This window comes from Diabrotica virgifera, chromosome 7 (assembly GCF_917563875.1).
Source record: "Diabrotica virgifera virgifera chromosome 7, PGI_DIABVI_V3a".
Taxonomy (NCBI): Eukaryota; Metazoa; Arthropoda; class Insecta; order Coleoptera; family Chrysomelidae; genus Diabrotica; species Diabrotica virgifera.
In genome coordinates, this window is record NC_065449.1 from 73,917,099 (window position 1) to 73,940,896 (window position 23,798).

Sequence of the window (23,798 nt, forward strand, 5' to 3'; positions counted from 1 at the left end):
CAATTAACTTCACGAAATTTTACTTTCCCTGTTCGTAATTTTTGTTAAAAGAAATTTACGAAGCAATGAAAGTAATATTATGTAATGTTAATAAGTCAACATCCATCTTGTAAATTATACCTTTAGTTTTTAACAACTTTTATGGGTATTATTTTTGTTGTCCCCTATACATATTTAAGAAAAATAAAATAGGCCAATCAAGTTAGATCTTTACTCGACATAACTACTGTAAAGACAGGTTTGACAGTAGTTAAGATCGCCAAGCACAGAGATCTGAAAATACAAAATAAGGAGACAATGGAGAGTGAAAAGTACCCAGACGATACTTATTATTCTCTCTACTACTGGAGTTATTCCTGAGAAGCTATTATAGTAGAGGATCCGATATAAGGTCGATTTGTAACGACCTGTATAATGGATAAAAATTATTGGATATGTAATTTAGCACGTTAACAATTACAAAAAACAAGGGTTGCGCGTTCTAATCTTGTTCTAACTGTAATTACTTATTAATTAAAAAATGACACTTCTTTATGAATTTAAAAAAAAAATCCACCCGAGCACATATTAGATCAGATTTTTTGGATCATTCTAAACAAAAAAGGTCTTTTCTAAGTTTTCTCTAAAGTTGATCGTTTTCGAGTTATAAACAATTTAAAACTGAAAAAAGAACGAAAGATGACAATTTTCAGGGCTCAAAAACACAAGTAAAAAATAACATTTATAACTCTATGTCATATTATGTATAAGTTTTTAGTTTGTGAAAACTGTCATTATAGATAGCAGTGCGTGAAGGATTTAAAATGTGCGTGAAGTAACAATGTATTTTAAATGGGATTTACTTTTTCGCACTGTTTTAACCTTCGCGTTGTCATGGTGACAATCCTTAACTTTCGCGTTGTCATGGTGATGACAATATGAGCAATGAATTACAACAAAAGTTTTGACAGTTTTGTGGTTTGAAAGTAGTTAGAATTTTTAAATGTCAAAATTCTAAAAATTGCAGAATAGAAATGAATTCCAGTGACGAATAATTACAGCCTTTTTTATTTGTTTATCGTAGATAAAATATTGTATGAAACTGTGCGTGAAGTACTTTTTGCGAACTTACGCGATTTATAGCAATCGCTCCGTTGTCGCTCGTGCTCTAAAAATCGCGTGGGTTCGCAAAAAGCATACTTCACGAACTGTTTCATAAATAACTATTATCTACTCTATGTCATATTATGTATAAGTTTTTAGTTTGTGAAAACTGTCATTATAGATAGCACTGCGGGAAGGATTTAAAGTGTGAGTGAAGTAACAATGTATTTTAAATGGGATTTACTTTTTCGCACTGTTTTAACCTTCGCGTTGTCATGGTGACAATCCTTAACTTTCTCGTTGTCATGGTGATGACAATATGAGCAATGAATTACAACAAAAGTTTTGACAGTTTTGTGGTTTGAAAGTAGTTAGAATTTTTAAATGTCAAAATTCTAAAAATTGCAGAATAGAAATGAATTCCAGTGACGAATAATTACAGCCTTTTTTATTTGTTTATCGTAGATAAAATATTGTATGAAACTGTGCGTGAAGTACTTTTTGCGAACTTACGCGATTTATAGCAATCGCTCCGTTGTCGCTCGTGCTCTAAAAATCGCGTGGGTTCGCAAAAAGCATACTTCACGAACTGTTTCATAAATAACTATTATCTACTCTATGTCATATTATGTATAAATTTTTAGTTTGTGAAAACTGTCATTATAGATAGCACTGCGGGAAGGATTTAAAGTGTGAGTGAAGTAACAATGTATTTTAAATGGGATTTACTTTTTCGCACTGTTTTAACCTTCGCGTTGTCATGGTGACAATCCTTAACTTTCTCGTTGTCATGGTGATGACAATATGAGCAATGAATTACAACAAAAGTTTTGACAGTTTTGTGGTTTGAAAGTAGTTAGAATTTTTAAATGTCAAAGTTCTAAAAATTGTAGAATAGAAATAAATTCCAGTGACGAAGAGTTAAAGTTTTTTTTTTATTTGTTTATCGTAGATAAAATATTGTATGAAACTGTGCGTGAAGTATTTTTTGCGAACTTATGCGATTTATAGCACTTGCTCCGTTGTCGCTCGTGCTCTAAAAATCGCGTGCGTTCGCAAAAAGCATACTTCACGAACTGTTTCATAAATAACTATTTTGTAATCATCAAGTACATAATATGTACTATATTATTATATTCAAGTTCAAACCTTTTTCTATCACGTCTCGATAAGAATTTTAGCCATGTGTTATTCCAAAACCTATTTTTTAATTGTTACTGAGGAAGGTTTCTTATGTAGATACGGACAAAAACAACTAAAAAACAATGTTTCAGAATGAGATAAGTCCAAAAGACTTATCAAGAACTGATATAATAAGCTTATAACTTGAATTTAAGTACGTCGTAATTTCAAAAATGATTTATAGTTATGTTTTTGAGCTTTGAAAATCGTCATCTTTGGTTCTTTTTTCAGTTTTAAATTGTTTATTACTAGAAAACCATCAACTTTAGAGAAAAATTACACAAGACCTTATTTGTTTGGAATGATCTAAAAAATCTGAAATAATATCTGCCCGCTTCGAGTTTTTTTTATATATAAAAAAATGTCATTTTTTAATTATGAATTAATTATAGTAGTCCATGTAATGAGACCGCTCCCGTCTGAAAAAATTTCTGATTCGATTTATTTGTGGATTCATATTCAAAAATGTCCCCTTTAAACAAATCTGAAGGGTGCCGGACGGAATTTTTGGGCAGAAATTGTTTAAACAATTTTTTTAAACAAATACAAAAAATCACGTTTTTTGCTCTGAATCATATATTTATACGTTTTTTGAGTTATTCTAAACAAGAAAGGTATCTTGTAATTTTCTTTAAAAATTGATAGTTTTCGAGTTGGCGAATTGAAATCTGAAAATTGCGAAAATACGCATTTTTGAGGCTTAAAAACTCATATTTAAGTTAGAATTTTTGAGGTTCTCAGACACCTAAACTGAAGAACGAACATTCAGCTTCAAGATTCTGAAGAGTGATCGCGTGTAACCTTAATTTATACCGTTGTTTTTTAATTGGTAAATATGCGTGTTTATCTGATTTTATAGGCGATATTTCAAAAATCTCATAATTTCCTCCGAAAAATATTTTTTCTGGATTCTTTGGGATATTCTAAATAAAATAAGTTTCTTGACATTTTTCTCAAAAGTTAACAGTTTTAAAGTTATAAGCGATTTAAAATCCGAAAAATGCCAAAAAACGCATTTTTGGATTTTAAATCACTTATAACTTTATAACTATTAATTTTTTAAATTATTAATTTAAAATAACAATTAAAGAAACAACGGTATGAATTAAGGTTAGACGCGATCACTCTTCAGAATCTTGAAGCTGAATGCTTAATCTTGAATTTAAGTATCTGGCAACCTTAAAAATACTAATTTAAATATGAGTTTTTAGGCCTCGAAAATGCGTATTTTCGCATTTTTCAGATTTTAAATCGCTTATAACTCGAAAACTATAAATTTTTGAGAAAATTTACAAGAAACCTTTCTTGTTAAGAATGACCCACAAAACTTAAATTATGCCAGAGCAAAAAAACGTGATTTTTTGTATTTGTTTAAAAAAATTGTTTAAACAATTTCTGCTTAAAAATTCCGTAACTATAGAAATAGCATTATTCTTGTGAAAAATAAACTTCATACCAGGCAAAATAGTCGAGGCATTGAAGGATTGAAGTGTCGGTTTTTTTGCAGTAAGACGGATTTTAATGCGGATTGATGCGTTGGATGCGTGAGCATTTTAGGATATTTTGTAAACTAATGTAATGAATAAGCAATCTCAAATTGAATTTGTGCATAAGAAAAATGCGTTTCAAAAGTGCATTTTGAAATAGGCAATTATTATAAATTTGCAACTCGGTAAATTTTCTTACTCGGGGGTTTTTGGGGTCGCTGAAAACGATTATGAGGTCGGCGAGAGTGTGCAAAGTACCTGGTGCCTGCAGCGGGTGTAATAAACGTCTTCCTCTGGAGTATTATGGTAATTGATCATATAATTAGTTTAAACTCGTTACTCGGGAATTTTTGGGGTAATCTATTTTCTTTGATGTAACTATAGTGATCGAAAAAGGTGGTATTTTTATTATAAATAAACATAAATTTTTATTATTATAATATATTTATGGTTAAAAAAGTTCATTATACAAAATTTATCATAATTTACTTTAAGATTCATTTTCTTCATAATTATCATCTTCTTCATTATTGCCTTCCTCTCTCGAGTCCAATGCAATATTTGTGCAATCAGAGCCTGCGCAATTTTTGCAGGCTAAATTACAAACTAACCCATGCTTCCTGCACCCGCATGAGTTGCCGCAGTCTGACTTACAACTACAGAATATTAAATTTAAAATATTTGGAGGACCAGGTAGCTGAGTCATTCTAACTGGAATTAATATATTATTTTGTAATTCCCATCCCCAATCGGTTGGGTTCATGTTACTGTCCTCTCCATGCAGCCAGATTTGTGTTTGCAAATATACCCTTTTTAAATTCTGGGTAAATGCATCAACTGATGAAAAAATTTTTCCAATGACAATCTTTTTATGTTTGACAATTGCCATTAAGTACATTCTGTATGGGTAAGTTTCAGCTGATTGGATATTACTCAGTTTAAACTGCTCAGGAATATTCGGTTTCCTGAAACTTATCGGGGCATTGTACCTACATAGCCATAAGAATTTGGCAGCCGTTGTCAATAATTTCATTAAGAAGTACAAGATACAGTAAACCAAATGTGCTTGAGAGTCTGGCAAAACCTCTGGAATAGAACAAACTCAAAACTCCATAATATTCAACCCAGAATACCTGCCTTAAAAATACTAGCACTTTGTAGAAGGGACAAAGTTGTCATGAGAAGACTAAGAATTGGACATTGCCGTCTTACACATGGTTACCTGATGAGCCAGGGAAATCCTCCTTGGTGTCATACCTGCAACACTCGTGTCACCGTCAAATACATACTTGTTGAGTGCCTGCTATACACGAACACCCGAAGACAACATAAACTGGATGAAGACCAAACCACCACTGTTAGTGATAATAGTTACTTTAATAATGTGATAATGTTTCTCAAGGTTTTGAGAAACAGTTTTGTTTCTCTCGGTTATACTACGCCATATAAGTGTTGTTTTTTATTATTTTGCTGATATTGTAATTTCTTAATTTAAATTCTTAATTTTCTTAATTCTTGTAATTTAAACATATTGTAAACCTTACTTTTGTAACCGTGTCAATGGCCTGCGTTGCTGAAACACGTTAATTTAAATAAAAAAAAATATTTTTTACACTTCTTTATAATAAATGATTTAAATAACAGGAAAACAAAATAAGTAAAAAAAACGTGTTCTGTTTTGCTTACAGTGTAACCGTTATAGTAGTGTATACAAACGTTTGAGAGAGAAAGGCCATAAATTCTACATGAAATTAGTCAAGAATGTATCAATACTGCCAAAATAATTTTAAGCGGCAAATTAAAAAAAATGGAGAACCTGAACAAAATAATCATATTTTTTATAATATCCTATGAAATTAGAATTTAATTGTTGCGATATTTATTTTCAGTGACCTCAAATACCCCCGAGTAACAAGTTTGGGCCAATTATTTAACAAATTACCATAATAGTACAGAGAAAGACGTTTATTACACCTGCTGCAGGCACCAGGTAGTTTGCACAATCTCGCTGACCTCATATTCATTTTCAGCGACCCCAAAAACCCCCCGAGTAATGAGTTTAAGCCAATTATATGATAAATTACCACAATACTCCAGAGGAAGACGTGTATTACACCCGCTGCAGGTACCAGGTAGTTTGCACACTCTCGCCGACCTGACATTCATTTTAAGCGACCACAAAAACCCCCCGAGTAATGAGTTTAAGCCAATTATATGATAAATTACCACAATACTCCAGAGGAAGACGTTTATTACACCCGCTGCAGACACCAGGTAGTTTGCACACTCTCGCCGACCTCATATTCGTTATCAGCGACCCCAAAAACCCCCGAGTAAAAAAATTTACCGAGTTGCAAAGTTATAATAATTGCCTATTTCAAAATGCACTTTTAAAATGCATTTTTCTTATGCACAAATGCAATTTAAGATTTCTTATTCATTACATTAGTTCACAAAATTTACTAATATTCGCACGAATCCAACGCACCAAACTGCATTAAAATCCGTGTTACTGCGCCAAAAATCGACAGTAAGGCCTTTTTTTGTGCTTCAATGCCTCGACTAAAAAATCTTCGTCGGACGACTGACTATCAAAAGATCAATACTAGATTCACTTCAACTGGATATGTTTATTTTGCTATCGTTTCTTACCAAACCTATTTTTACTAATTTGTCGCCTTTATTTTTTCCCCTCTATTCTTCTAGAATTTCTTTTTTTCATACGCAAGCGTGTCAGTTTTTATTGTTGACTTAGATTTCCGGGAATTCATTTTTTCTTAACTTTGATTTTTTTTACTTTTGGGAAGGGGATTTTATCTAACCACAAAAAATTTGAAGTAGATGGTCCTGGAGTTGTCATTTCCTCGATAGTAGGGCCTAGTATTTTCGCCGGAACTGTTAGAGTTGATTTTCTGAGAACGAGTATTTGGTTCCACAGAGAATACAACGAAAAAAACGTGGGAGCGCCAAGAACAACTAGCAGGGTAACGTACCAATATACTTCTAATAGATTATACCAAAACTGGCGCGAAATTCAAATATAATTCAAAATTATTAAGGATAGCTGAACGTTCCCTATAGCCAAATGTAGACCTCTCTCCCCTACGGTTCACACTGTATATATAGGGAAAAGTCGCTCATCACAAATACCTACAGTATCAAAAGATATGAGCTCTATTTAGCCCTAACAAAAGACATGAGCATTATCTAGCCCTAGTTGACTTAAATCCGAATCATAAATAAATATAATAATAAAATGAACCTACGTATAATTTTGGCCCACACACCAGCTGCGTATGTGCAAATCTTGAAATATTTATATATTATTTTTATTTTACGTGAAACACCCTGTATAATACGTAAATAATCGTTGACCTCTCTTTGATAATATTAACCGTTTGTTTGTATGTAGTTGATTAGCAAATAGCGTAATGTATTACAATAACTATTCTAAGAACATTAATTTTCTGTAAAAATATTTTAGCTACAATTTCTTTTTTTTTATAGAAATTATTTTATTTGACCGATTTTGTAAGTCTAATAAGAATTTGTACAGTATTTTTGGTTCGTGGTATGCGGAAATATTGGGATGTATAGTTTTCTTTGTTTGCTATTTTAGACTTGTCTCTGGATAGTTATAGAATAAAAGAATCAACAGTAATAATGTAAGTTTAATATGTTTTCTTCATGTTATATTACATATTTGAGTATATTCTGAGAAAAATGTTTATTAATAATAAAAACTAAAATTATTGTGAATCTTCTTACACCGAGAGAACAATTTGTTTTCTCCTAAAACACTGATTTCTTTGAGCCATCTTTCTTAAAATATAACATATCATATTAACCTTAAACATACCGGTACACGTATAAAGAAACAAGTTTTTTAAACAGAACTCAATAATTTCTTACAGATAATTTCTTCAATACCTACTAAAAAATGCAGTAATCTTTATATTTTTATTTTCTAATCCTAAAGTTTTTTTTTTTCTTAAATTGAAAACTACAAATATTTTGCAGTATAAGAAATATAATGTTAAGTTAGTCCATATTTATATTTGTGAACAAGAAATTTTCTTGCAATCAAATAAATATTTTAAAACACAATAAATAATTCTTCAGAAATATCTTTTGTAGTAACTGTGGCTATAAAATTAAAACTTTATCATTAAAGGCACCCAAAGTCCCATTTAACGACAATGTTAACATTATGTCACATAGCTCTGTAACCAAAGTACTTAGAGACCTAATTTTGTTTTATTTTGAAACTAGACTTATTGTGTTATATTGAAGATAACATTTATTTTAAAATTTTTGAAAATACTCTTACAAAAAAAAACCCAAAAATGTTAAGATTTTATTTTTTATTTTACTTGTTTTTATACATTTTTCAATAATACTTTACGCGGGACTCTAATTACAACTACTGTAAAAATTTGGACCTTCTATCATCTAAGGATTCAGAAATATTTGACATCAAACTTTAAAAAACCTAGTATTCGGTAAATTGCAAAAATATAAAACACTCTAAAAGGTTATAAAGAAAGCTACCGGTACCAGTGGCGTAACCAAGAAGGGTTTTAGGGGTTATAACCCCCATTGGGATGTACTTTGAGCTTAATCCATACCCCCAGAGATCCTCCAGGAGTTTTAACCCCCCCTCCACCCTTGGATCGTCCTGGTTTTGCTGTTGACCGGTACACGCTAAGTTAAGTGCGGATGTTCAAAAACAAATAATTTTGTAGCAATTGATATTTTCTGCTATAATGTAGAATGAATAACTTTCAATAATAACCCAAAAACACTTAAAAAATTCAATTTTCGGACTTTGGCTGCCCTCAAGCCGAAATGTTACTTGCAAAGAGATTTTCTTCCACAAAAGAATTGCGCAGATTAACTATTTATGATTCAATCGTCAGTGTTTGTCACGATGACGTGATATTAGTTCATGTTCATATAGATGGATTTTGGATTTGTTGGTGTTCTTTAAAAATTAACGGATATTTTGAGGGTAGGTACATATATGGGTATTAAATAAAAGTAAATTGAGTAATTTCAGATGTAATAATAATATTGTTGCTTATCCGAATGGTTATAAAAAAAACATAATAGTACCTTTATATGATTTTTAGGTATAATGATGGACAATTCTGAAAGAAAGGAGCTTATTATTCTAACTGGGAATTAAGCTACAATTTAAAGCTGGGACAGAATGATATAATATATAGCTTCAGAAAAATATTAAGAAAGGAACTATTAACCAACTGAGGGGCCTTCCAGAAATGGTAGAACTTTGTACATGTAAATACCTTTTTAAAAATGTGTATACTTATGTATCAACTATAATAGGTTTCTTGAATGTATCGTCTTCTATAAAAATATACAATACAACGCTATATCAAACATGGCGGCCGCAACGCTGAGGATGTTTTCTGTTCGTTTATTTGTGATAAAGAAGTCAGCCTAAAAGAAATATTTTAATGGTTAAGAAATTTTATTGCCGAAAACTGTGAATTAGTTAATATGTATTAAATGACTTAAGATGTAAACTAATAATATTTTCCCGTAGTATAATTTCTTAATGATTAGGTATGCTGTCCTTTTAGATTATAAAAATAAAGAAAATTACATATTATGTCTGCATCAATATTTTACATGGGTTGTATTTTCCCTCTTGTTTTAGCTAAACAATGTTTATTTTGTAACTTAATATCATACAGATGAATAATTAATATTTCATTAACAAAAAGAAAAAATAAACAAAGATGTGTAGGTTAAATAGTGCCATGTTTGATATAGATATGATTGATTATTATTAGTATTAATAGTTCCTATGTGGTCCGTGCATTTGCTTTTTTTATTTCCTAAATTTGTTAAAATATATATCTATATCTTTATAAAAAATTTTATATTAAAATAAGTTTGTTTTAATGAATTGCTGATATACAAAGTGCTATTAACAAAATAAGGAAACATTGAGGAATTTGGATTTGCCTTTCCATCCTTTTATTGTTGTGTAGAAGCCAGTGGTTTAAGAGTGGAGAAATATTTGTATGTAATAATAAAGTTTTATATCTTGTTTTTATTAATAAATAATGATTTTACCTTAACACTATGATTTATTTCGCCGTATGTAGTATCACTTTATTTTCGAGAAATATTAACTTAATTCTAAATATACGATTATATCTGCGAAATATATTTCTTAACATTCAATATATTAATTATTAATAGTAAGATAATAATATTCCTTACTAAGAAATATTATTGCTCGGAAAGAATAATTTTGTAATGTCAAGAAAATATATTCTTATGGCTAATAAAATGAATTAACATCAAGTGTAATTTCTTTCTGATAAATGGGTTTGAAGTTTGCCAGAAAATAATAATTCAATCATGTTTTATGTTTCTTTGGCTATAGTAAAATTTATTTGAAATATTGTAGGAAATTATATATTACATAAAAATATATATTTCTTAGGCAATATGCCAAGTCGATCATTCTTAAATATAAATAAAGTTTCTTGATATCAAGAATTTTTTTCTCTCGGTGTAGATATGAAAGATTAGAGGGACAACCATTTGATATAATATTAGGATTTACAAAATCATAAAAGAATAAAAGACGAAATTTCTCAATAAATTTTATACATTAATACCTACTACAATTCCTTTTTTGTTAGCTTTTAGTTAGTCTTAAACCTTTTGTTCCATTTCTTCCATACATTGGTTTCTTTACAGTCAGAACTAAAATTCGGTTTTTTCATAGATGCCTTATATTTACAGTGTGCCTGCATAAGTCGGAATCATATGGAAAACTTTTTTTATTATTAATTTCTTATTATTATTAAGTTGACAAGTTACGTTCATATCTAAAGAAACCACTCTCTAGTGAAGCATGTAATGCAGTCCCGGATTAAGAATCTTAAGGCCCCTAGGCAACCCAAGCTAGGAAATCCTTAAGAAACTTTTTCTTTTCCCTCCAAAACCTCGGATAACCCCTCCATCTCCGAGAGGTATTCCTGTGTTAAGTCTATTTTGTGCCACTGTCGAACGGTTACAGTTTTTAAAAATTTTCATTTTTTAAAATGATCGTTCGCCTGTTTCGTTTGTAATCATTAGCGTAAGATAAATCTTACAAGATACTGACAAATTTTGAAACTTCGATCTGAACCCAAAAAGACTATGAAGCATGAATAAATTGTTTTCGCTACCAGTCCTGAAGATGGACTATAAAATATTTGAACTGCAATAGTTCATCATAAATTTCAGGTTCTGTATAATCAGTATAGTTTTCATGTAGTTTTGAAGCACATTCCTTTATTTGAGTATCACTCAGTTTTGGAAAAACACACAAAACACCATATACTGAGTTACTGACTCATACGCTGTCAACTGACTACTCAGCTCAATAATTAGCATATCCAAAATTGGTAGATTCGTTTCAACCTCTAACTTTTCTCCACCCTGTAGAAAAACTTCATTGGAATTAGCATCATCAAAATGTAGTTTTCTTGCTCGCGTTTGTTTGCTCTCGTCAGCAGAGTATTATAGATCGCAGACCTTCTGCTTGTAGTAAGCAAAATGATCTCTTTTGAATTTTAAGAACGCCAAAAGTGAATTTAGAAGCTGAACTGCAGTTTTAGGTTCAATATCTTCCCTCTGTAATGATTTGCAGACAGCGTTGATACGTTCTAAAATTGTTGCCCAAAACTCATTAAATATGAAAGTTTGTTTTTTTTTGACATTTCTCTCAACAAACACTTAGCTTCATGAACTGTTTCAGCTTTGTGATTAGAGTCTTCAGCAAGAGTATGAAGAGCAGATTTGAAAGCGTTGTAACCTTTAGACAAAGGTCTTGTTGCTTGTGTCCTTGCAGTCCATTTTGTGCTGCTTATTCTTTTAATGTCTACATAGTGGTGAATGGGATCGCTTAGAGGAGTTTCATTTAAGCATTTGATCATAACTTCCCAATGGTGGGTAGAGGTTGAAAAAAATTGTACACGGACTAAATAAACCCAAAATACGATATTCAATTTGAGGGAGAATACGTTAGCCAATCTCTTTTCATTTTTGTTCCACTGATATGTTTTCGAAAAACCATAGATTTTGTAAAAATCCTGTAATGCCTAAAAAATTTCCTTTTGATTCTGAAAAACTTCCATCAAGGTTTTTATATTTTAAAGATCTTTCCCAATTCAAAATGTTCGTACTTCTTCAGTTATTGTATTCCGTAATCCAATTCGTAAAAATATATTCAATTTATCTTTAACTCGAATTTCTAACTTAGTTTCGGTTTCTGGTTCTTTAACTCTTTAAACTGGAATAGAGCTGCCGTTACATGGTTTTTCATCTTTTTCAGTTACGGAAGCTATGTTTCCTTTAGTTACTTCTATTTCATCACGTGCGTTTTCATTCGTTGCAGCTTCACCATCTATGGATTTCAGTGTGGAACTGAGTTAAAATAAGTTTTGGTTCTCTTTTAAATTTTGTTTAAGGATCTCTTCTTTCTCCTGATTTTTCTTGTGTTTTTCGGCTCCACTCTCGAATATTTTTTTTTATTTCCATCTAGTACTGTTTCTTCTACCAAAGCGCATTCGTTATCGATTTATTCTCACAACATAGACTTTCTATGTGATCAAAAGTATGCATTCTAATGTAGTTTTATACGTTCACCATCACTTTTATGGTATTGCGCGATATTTGAATTTTTCAACATAATATGATTTATAGTTTTTATTTAATTCTAATTATTTTTTCGCTTTGGGCCCTGCGATGCCCCCTTTGGTGCCGAGGCCCCTAGGCAACTGCCTACTTTGCCTATTGGTTAATCCTGCACTGATGTAATGTATAAGTAACAAACGTCAAATTTTGTCACAAATATGATTTTTTAATTTGTTGTTTTTGATTGATAAATATTTTCATTTAAAAATTCAATAAATTCTTTGTGTGCTGAACTTTTACTCTATTTAAAAAATATAGGTTTAGTGGATAAAGTCTGACTTAAAAAGTTTAAAAAATGTAACACATAGGTAATTAGTTTTATTTATACATAATAGCCCAGTCGGGATACCATTTGACCTTGCATTAGGAGCTGCCCCAAATTTTATTTTTCTAATCTTTAGGGGGGGGGGGGGGCAATAGTAGTATAAATTTAAAATCTCGACTGAATTTGACCGTTGCGTTAGCCGCCATCTTGATTTTAAACGAGAACCGTTTTTGCTCAATATCTCCGCCATTTTCAACTTTTCGACAAAAAATATACAAACTGAAATTCTTGAAAATGCGATTTTCTATAATTTCGTTACTTATAACTTTTTCGTGCGGTCCATATTTTCCGAGTTATGGGAAAAACAGTGACAGTTAAAGCATAATTAGTGATTTATTGAATTATATCGTTTATTATTACTTTTACAACAAATTTTCTCCTATATAAAAATGAAGAGAATTAAATGTTGTGCAATTTTGATCTCTTTAATTTTTTTGATAAAATCAATATTTAAGGTAAAACGTATGCGGTAAAAGCGCGAGCGTAAGACCAGATTGATTTTAAAGCAATTGTTTTTGTTCAATATCTACGCCATTTTCAACTTTTCTACAAAAAGTGTAGGGACTGAAATTGTTGCAATTACGATCTACTACAATTTTTCGAGAGAAACAGTGGCGGGTCTAAGAGGGGGAGGGATTGGGAAAATTCCCCCCAACGGGGTCCAAAATAAAAAAAAAATTGTTGAAAAATTAAAATATGGTAGCTAACATGAAATTTAATTATCGATAGACAAACTCAACCAATAAAACCCGCTAGTTAATAAAATTAAGTGAACTTAATGCATATAAGTTATTATTTATGTCTTTTATGTATTTAGTTTTGGCTGGTGTTTCATTGGAAGTTTCAAAAATTAAATAAAATATAATTTTCTTTATTTATGTCTATGTACAATTATGTCGTAAAATTAATGTCGTAATTCAATAATTATGGTTCCTCTCCGCTTCCACTATTTTCCTCTTTAACTCAGAGAATATTGATCGCATAAGAAAATTGAGGAAAAGAAATTGTAGGAAATAGCGTTTCCAACAATTTTAGTTCCTACCGTTTTTGTCGAAAAGTTAAAAATGGCGGAGATATTAAGCAACAACGGTTCTCCTGGCTAATGCAACCGCGGAATTCAGTCGAGATTTTAAATTTACACTACTATTGATCTCCCATATAGGATAGAATTATAAAATTTGGGGCGGCTCGGAAAAAAGATTCAATTCAGTAATTATGCTCCCCCACCACTTTTTATTATTTTCCCACTTAACTTGGAAAATATCAACCGCGTGAAAAAAACTGTTAAAAAGAAATTGTAGGAAATCATATTTGGAACAATTTAAGTTGAAAATGGCGTAGATATTGAACAAAAACAATTGCTACAAAATCAATCAGGTCTTACGCTCGCGCCATTATCGCATACATACTACCTTAAATATTAACTTTAGCAAAAAACTGAAAGAAACTAAAATTGTGTACAATTTAATTCTCTCTATTTTTGTAGAGGAACATTTTTGTCGTAAAACTAACAATAAACGAGGTAATTCAATAATTATAATCTATTTATATTTACCTGTCACTATTTTCCGCTATAACTCGGAAAATATCGATGGCACGAAAAAATTTTAAAAATAGAAATGATAGAAAATTACAGTTTCAACAGTTTTGGTGGTTATACTTTTTTTCTAAAAGTTGAAAATGGCGAAGATATTGAGCAAAAACCGTTCTCGTTTAAAATCAAGATGGCGGCTAACGCAATGGCGGAATTCAGTCGAGATTTTAAATTTACACTACTATTGACCCCCCTAAAGATTAAAAAAATAAAATTTGGGGCAGCTCCTAATGCAAGGTTAGGCCTGTTATTCGTCTAACCCGACTGGACTATAATGAGTAGATCTAAATCCATCTAATTCACGATATATATAATGTTTTAGAATGAAGACAATTATTAGCATACTCCTGTTTGCAGTAGTACTAGCTTTATCATCCTCAGAGAAAATAGTAAATAAGGATGACTGTCATTGCCATGAGGGCTTTCTAGCAAAGACAACTCCTGACAAAGGATATAAGTGTTTTGGCGTTCTTCTAAAACTTATAACAAATTGTAATACCATAAAAAGACCAAGATGCGTTTGCACAGAAGCAACAGGAATTCTATCAGATGAAAGTGGTACCCATTGTGTTGAGTACAGAAGTGGCAGAGAAATCCAAAAGTGGAATTGTGAAAACCAGGCAGATTGGGAGAAGTTTTTTACCGAATATCCTGGTGAACGATTTGTCAAATTGTAAATAATCGATATTTTATAAGGTTTAAATAATATATACGGGTGTCCAGAAACTCTACCGACAAACGAAGATAGGAGATTCCTCAGATAATTTTAAGACAATTTAATCAAATTCACCTAGTCCGAAAATGCTTCCTAAGGGAGCTAGAACTCTTTGAAGATGGCGCCATGTAATTAGTTTTTCTTAAATATCTCCAGAACGCTTCTAGTTAGAAAAACAAAAATTGGTACGCCTATTTATTTTTCGGGGATAAATCGATTCCATCTATAGCGAATTTATAGTACCGGTCATAGGCGTCCGTTTTAGGTAGGGTAAAATTATTTTATCGCATAATTTTTTTGTCTTTAAATTTTAAGCATCTTTAACTTTGGATTATTAAATTGTGAGGTATGCTAGTACTAAAAGGTACTCTTGCTTTAAGTCGGTAGGACACACCGTTTTCTAGAAAAATCGATTTGAACATTTTTCGTCTCTTGAATTTGAAAAAAAAAATTGAAAAACATTTTAAATAAGACAACGGTGTATTTTACCAATTTAAAGCAACAGTAACTTTTACTACTACAATACCTCATAATTTAATTATCTAGTGTCAAAAATGCTTAAAAATTAAAGACAAAAAATTTATGCGATAAAATAACCGTTGACCTACCCAAAACCGACGCATATGAGCGATACTAGAAATTCGCAATTAATGAAATCGATTCATCTCTGGAATATAATTAAACGTACAAGTTTTCGATTTTCTAAATAGTTTTTTTTTTATTTTTTTTCTAATTTAAAAACGAAAAATTTTCAAATCGATTTTTCTAGAAAACGGTTTATTCTATCGACTTAAAACAAGAATAACTTTTAGTACAAGAATACCTCACAATTTAATAATCCAGAGTACAAAATGCTTAAAAGTTAAAGACAAAAAAATTATGCGATAAAGTAACCGTGGCCCTACCCAAAACGGACGCCTATGACCGGTACTAGAAATTTACAATGGATGGAATCGATTTATCTCTGGAAGATAAATAAGCGTACCAATTTTTGTTTTTCTAAATAAAAGCGTTCCGGAGGAATCTAAAAAAAACTAATTACCAGACGCCATCTTCAAATAGCTCTAGCTCCCTTTGGAAGCATTTTCTGACTATGTGAATTGGAATAAATTGTCTTAAAATTATATGAGGAATATCCTGTATTCGTTTATCGGTAGAGATTCTGGACACCCTGAATTAATAAATATACTTTTATATTATTTTGTTTGCTTTTATTTAGAAGTTTTCTTTTAGATATATTATTATGAATCGTACAATAGATACCTACATTTGTTTACATTGATCTATTTTTGTTGCTAGTTGTCTTCTAGATAAATTAATTTGTGACAAAATTAAATAGTTTTTTTGACATCGGTACCCGCCCCCTGTGGATTCAATTCAAAAATAAAGTCTCCGGGTTATCAATAAGAAGACTTGGTTCATATTTTATTATTGATTAAATTTTATTTTGTTGGCCTAAATTCCATATTATACTAAGAAATATGTTTTGTTTATTTTGATTTCTGGGAAATCTGCTTGCATCGAGCAATATTACCGATTGATAAACACCCAAGTAGCACAATAAAAACATTTTAGTTTTATTTAAGGTTTATAAAGGTTTTAATGTGGTAACTAAGAAGATAATGGTTTTAAAGTTACCTTGTATATATACTGCCAGAACTTTAAAACTGTTTTTGTGACTAGTTTTAAAGTATCTAAGGAGAGTATCAAATAAGACTAATTAACCTTAATAGATAATTTGTCTTATGGTAGTTTTAAAATGGTTTATTCTCAGAGTTGAAGAACTTCCAGACTGTTTGGTTTTATGAGATCCTAGTTTGTTACCTTTTAGTTTTATTGCAGTTTTATAGATTCTCCTAATATGAGTAATAAAACCTATGATTAAAACTACTTGACCTCAAGACTATTATGTCAGTAAAAAATATGCCTTAAAAGTATTGTTTAGTTCTCTTTAAAGTTGCTTTATTAAAAGCAATTAATAGGCTATATTAAAGCCAAGCGCTCTTAACCTAATCAATGTGGTTATCGTAAAGACTAAACTATGCTTCTTGTTAGAAACAATAAAACTAAACTCATCTCCTCTTCTTTCATGTCCAAAATGGTCGGGTCATTTGTTTTAGAGAAAACAGTGGTGTAGTGTGTTGTAAAAAGTGGAAGTACATTTTTAGTATGGAAGTAATAAATCGCAAGTACTTAAAATATAAACGAACTGGTCATTTTAAAAGAAAAATACAACACACACAGCATTACGACGCCTTGATTTTAGGTTGGATTCACATTAAAACCGAGTGGCATTATTGACGCAGCATTAAAACTAAACGGGTTTAATTCCAAGGCAACCTTGCTTTTATGTAGGATATATGCTCCTGGAAAGGTATAAAATAAAACCATTTGATCTTAACAATTCTCTGTCGATAGACCAAATAGTTTTATTTGGATTTCGGCCATATTGCGTTCTCGAGATGCTGAAAGCCATGATAGGTTACAATATAAGGCTTACATAAAAATTATAAATAAGCGACTTAGAGACATAACTTCGATTTATTTTAACATTAAAACGTTAAAATTGTAGATAAAATTATTTTTCTTTCAAATTAATATTTTTCGGATTTAAATTTTTTTTATTATTTTGTCAGAAATGTTTTGTCAGTATTTTTATTATTTTATGGTTACAAATACCTATCTACCTATCATAACACATGTAAAAATGTGTTGGCCTTGTGGAGTATATGGGTTTAAAGAATCATTTAATATGGTAAATTGTCTTTAAAAGTCTCCATTTAAAAAACCTTTTTAAGTCTGCTATAAAACTGCCTACACTTAAAGTGTCTTTTAACATGGTTTTAAAAGCACCTTCACAAAGATCAAACATGGCGCCTCAGAAAAACGGTCTTGTTTACCACTCGGAAGTTAAGTGTTGTAAAAAGTGTTATAAAGTTGCACAAAGTGGTCTATTGTGTGCGAATTGTGGAACGTTATCCCGTAGTGGCTGCCTGAAGCAACTAAAATCGATCAAATATATCGATGATGAGACAGTTATATGCTGTGAGGATAGTGTGAGGTTAAGTGATCCACCAAACAAAACCTTGGATAGTGAGGCTGACGATGAGGATCCGAGACTAACTGAAATCAGGTACTTAAAGAAAATTATTAATCAGAATGAAACAATAATATAGAATCAACAAGTTACGATAAATTTATTGAAGGAAAAACTAGATTTATTTAAATATATGCAATTAACTGATCAGTCGCCATCTACAAAACAAAATACGAATTTAATCAACCATTCAGAGACCCAAATTTTGAACGACCGAAACAGTCTAGCAGTAAAATATATCCAAAAAACGAAAACACTACACCCGCAAAAAACGTTGCTGTAAATGAAAGTCTAGTTGTTGATAAAGAAAGGAGTTCCCCAACAAAAACCCTATTTAAAAATATTACCAAGAAAAATAAACAAGTTGTTACCTTAATCGAAAATAATAAAAAAATTATCAGCTGATATTTTAAGAATACAAACGGAGGCAAAATCTTCAGATATTATTAATTTAACAAACGATGAGAATTTGATAAATACTGAGAGTAAAGATTCGGTTCCAGTTCCAAATAATAATGAGCAAGAATGGAAAACTGTTAGATATAAAAGAAGGAATGGACCTATTGTTATTGGCAATAATGAAAACTCTGAAATCAGTGGTGTCCCAAAATTTAGTCATCTTCATGTTACTAGAGTAAACCAACATACAACGGCAGATAATCTTAAGAAGATGTTAGAAAAACACTTTCCAGAAGTGATATGTACATCCTTAACGGTTAAGCATCCCAACATATATTCATCCTTTAAAGTCTCAATTTTTGAACAACATTTTGGTTTAGCGATGGACCCAAAACTATGGCCCGTAGGCTCTTATGTAAGCAGGTTTTTTATGAAGCGTCCAACACATACACAAATAAAATGAAGGATGAAGAAACGACCGTTAAACAGAAAAAAGGAAGGGATGTGTATGATCTCCTTCTGTCAAATATACAGGGACTAAATCAATTTAAAATGGATTGTTTATATGCTGATTATAAGGACTCTGATTTAAAATTTCTTTGTATTACTGAGACGTGGTCAGTGGATGACGAGGTGATTAACTATAACTTTCCAAACTTTAAAATTGTAAATTCTTTTAGTAGATCTCAACATAAATGTGGTGGCGTTGCAGTTTGGGCAAGAGATGATGTGAAGGTTAGTTCCATTTTACTCGATCATTTCTGTGTTGAAAAATACATTGAGGTATGTGGACTAAAGTGGAATTATAACTCAGATCAACAAACAATCTTAGTATGCTACAGATCTCCTAAAGGTAATTTTGAGGTATTTTATGAAAAACTTAATCTTATTTTGAATTCAAATTTTAAACCACATCAATTCTTATTTTTGACAGGCGACTTTAATGTAAATTCCATGACACTTAGAAATTCACATAAATTTACTGGTCTCCTATCATCTTATGGATTGTCTCCCAGGAATTTTACACCTACAAGGTCGACTTCTACATGCATGCAGAAATATCTTGGATCAGGTATATACAAATTGTGATGATTGTACAGGTGCTGTAAATGTAAATACTGAATCGGATCACGATATATTTCTTTTGAGGTTAAAATTTATTGAACTAACTACGACATCAGTGCAAAATATTTTCAGAGTAACACATGAGGGCGCTATAAATACATTCAACAATCTCTTAAGTAAAGAGACATGGCAAGACCTACAAGGTCGACTTCTACATGCATGCAGAAATATCTTGGATCAGGTATATACAAATTGTGATGATTGTACAGGTGCTGTAAATGTAAATACTGAATCGGATCACGATATATTTCTTTTGAGGTTAAAATTTATTGAACTAACTACGACATCAATGCAAAATATTTTCAGAGTAACACATGAGGGCGCTATAAATACATTCAACAATCTCTTAAGTAAAGAGACATGGCAAGATGTTTATCATGCAACTGATGTTGAGAGTAAATATAATGCCTTTCATGATAAATTACAGTTCTATTTCAATATTAGTTTTCCTATGAAAGCAACCAAACTTTACAAAAACAAAAAAACATGGGCACAGAAGAAGTAAAATCTTCTTCAAATAGTCTAAAGGATTTGTATAGTTTGAGTAAATCATACCCTGAGCTAAAACCTCTATATAGACAAAAAAAATATCAGCACAAAATTCTTGTTGAGACAACAAAAGTCAGTTTTATTTTAACAAGATCTCTGAATGTTCTACCAAAAACAAAACCACATGGGCTGTCATAAATGAACTTAATGGCAAACAAAAATCTCACAAAAATATCTGTCTAAAAATAGAGGATACTAAAGTCACAGATTCGGAAATAATATCAAATAAATTTAATAATTATTTTATAAATGCGCCAGAAGATTTAATTAGTAAAATAATTAAACCAAATTTTAATTTTCAGTTATCCAATGATTTTTTCAAAATAGTTTATTCCTATCTTATATAACAGAGGAAGAAATCTTAGCCATAATTAAATATAAAATTAAAAATAAAGCATCGTGTGGTTTTGTTGAAATATCAGGTAAGGTAATAAAGAAAATTGCTTTTCACATTTTGACTCCACTTGCTCACATTATAAATGCTTCTTTCAGTACTGGTGTTTTTCCTAGTATGCTGAAAACGTCCACTATTTCACCGGTATTAAATCAAGGGGATTCTGAGTTAATGTCAAATTATCGACCATTATCTGTTCCATCAGTGCTATCTAAGGTTATTGAATATGCAATGCTAAACCAACTTTTGTCGTTTTTAGATATCAACCAAGTTATCACAAAACATCAACATGGATTTCGAAATAAATTTTCTACTTCCACAGCCATTAACAATTTCTATGAGGAAGTTTTAATTTCAATTGAAAATAGTGAAAATCCGACTGCCATTTTTTGTGACCTCAGTCGTGCTTTTGATTGTGTACAACACGATGTACTCTTCGATAAATTGTACAGATATGGCATTAGGGGAGTTGCCCATAGTTGGTGTGAATCCTATCTGAAAGACCGACAACAAATAGTTAAAATAAACATGACTCCAAAATTTCAATGTCTGATCCGATTGTCAATAAGAATGGAGTACCACAGGGGTCCATATTGGGCCCGATATTATTTATCTTGTATATTAATGAACTACCATATGTAATGTCTGATGCATTTGTATCACTTTATGCGGATGACTCTACAATGCTATATCGTAATAAGGACATAAATTTTTTGCAAGATAAAATAACAAATTCACTGAAGACCTTCTCTGACTGGTCCAGTAATCAGTCGCTTCTGTTTGATGTTCAAAAAACTAAATTTGTATCATTTATATGCCCTGCAAACTCTACTAAACCTGATCTAAGTGTTGCCATCAATGGTGAGAGTATTTTAAGTTGTAGTGATGTGAAGTTTTTGGGAGTGACCTTTGACTCTCGTTTATCGTTGGATAAAGACTCATTGTTGGAATGTATTTAAAAAACTCAACTCTAAGTGTTATCAATTGAGAAACTTGAGTAGAACACTTAGTCAGCACCATCTTCGTCTTTTTTATTTTGCTGAAATCCAGTCCACAATGATTTATGGTATAACTGTCTGGGGTGGCTCTCCTAGTATAAAGGATGTTTTCAAAGCCCAAAAGCGTATTGTGAGCGGTATATTGTGATTGCGCGCAGCGGTCAAATACCTCCTGGAGTACTCTACACTCTAATACCCGAAAGTTAGGTTTGGACCGAAGGGTTAGGTCTTCCTCCTTTGAAAATTGTACTGTATAATATATAATGTATATAATATATTAATTTTTTAATTAATTAATTTTTTAAAATTAGCAAAATTTCCGTTCAAAACGAATAAGAAGTAAATAAAACTTAGACACCCTGTTGAGAACCCTGACCGCTGCGCGCAATTGCAATCTGCCCATTGTGAGATGTCTTGCGGGTGTTTCGTATGGTTGTTCATGCAGAGGCCTATTTAAGGAGTTAAATATATTAACAGTGTATGGAAACTACATTTTCGAGTTACTGCTACTGATTCATAAGAATAAAACAGTTTTTTTATGTAACAGCGAGATTCATTCACATAATACACGAAATAAGAGACAATGTGTTGTACCATATCGACATCTGGAATTAAGCAGGAGGTCATCCACTGTTTGTGGTTTACAATTGTTTAATAAATTACCTCAAAAATTAAAAAATATAAATTCAACTACGGGGTTTAAAACCAAAGTTAAAGATTACTTAGTGACCATGTGTCCGTATACACTGGGTGAGTATTATGATGGTGTGAATGCCCAAGCTGTAACAAAATAACCACAATTACTTTAATTATTTTAATTTGTATTACGTTTTCTGTTTATATTGTATGTTTTTATATGTAATTTTAATGTTTTAAATACTTAATTTTGTTTGTTCTATACTTCTACATAACTATTTACTGACTTGCTATAAAGTATATAAAGTATATATATCAAATTGTTTATTTCTCATAGCCTTCTTTAGGCCTGTTTTTTAACTAAACAGAAAATGAGGATATATTGATGAAAAACAGGGCTAGTTGTTAAAGTAGGTACCTAACTTTTTTTATTACTCAACATAAGCGAATGAATCAAAACACAGAATGTTAAGAAAACCTGAGGCTATAGTTGGGTTTTAATTTTAGTATTTTATGAATAGGCTAAAATATTCCAAACGGTGTTGCGATCTTTGAGAATAAACACGATTTGATTTGTTCACCCGGTATACAATGACAATTTACCTGTATAGCAACAATATTATCACAGCGATATTGTTAAAGAATAAGAATATAACATATTGAAAAAAATCACTTAAATCGGAGAACTGGTTTAGGAAATTCGAGACATCAAAAATTACCCATTTTACTTATATTATTTTGATAATAAGTGACATTTCATCTCTAAATACACGAACAAAAACAGCTTATTATCAGATAACAATACATCGGTCTAATATTTCCCTGCATTTTACTCATTGTATTATACCTTGTCAAATTTGTCCATCATCTTTCTTCAACGAGAAATCTACCCGGAGCTAAAAGCTCCCCTCTTCACCCTTCCTTAATTGGCTACCTCATGACGAACCCTTACAATTTGATGGGGATCAGATCTGTCTAGAGAAATTATCTATACTTGGAACAACAATAATAAAGGAACAGGACACTGGACTTGTATCCGATTAGGGTTTTCTGAAATAATTAGCTCCGTGTTTGACAGAATTAGGCGGAACGGAAATATAGGTAGGTAGTACAGAATTAACGGTATATAGTCTGGTCAACAATTTAATAATATGCCATACCTTTGGCTTGGATACGTAAATGTCTAAATTATTAAAAAAATTGAAATGAATAAAATTAATTTTCTCGAGAATGGATTTTGGAGATAAATCCCGAAAGAAATCAAGTTTTATTTTTAAATAAGGACAGACATATTCAGCGAACGCCATATTGAAGTTTTTTATATTATTTATAAGTTTCTTTTTCTCAAATTTGTTTTCACTTTTTAGTAATAGACGAAAAAACGAGAATTTACCGTTTTTGAAGTTATACTTCTTTACGATCGAGAGTAAAATTTTAGAATGCCGGGCGCATGCGCACACTGACAGTATATATTTCGTTTCTAATATTTT

General features: G+C 31.1%; 1 long non-coding RNA gene across 1 annotated transcript; it reads left to right on the forward strand.

Annotated features, from left to right (window-relative positions):
* Positions 1 to 7,154: 7,154 nt before the first annotated feature.
* LOC126878437 (uncharacterized) lies at positions 7,155 to 16,309 on the forward strand. The gene is made up of 2 exons (XR_007699484.1): positions 7,155 to 7,417; positions 14,718 to 16,309. It is a non-coding gene; the product is annotated as an uncharacterized LOC126878437 (long non-coding RNA).
* Positions 16,310 to 23,798: the final 7,489 nt, after the last annotated feature.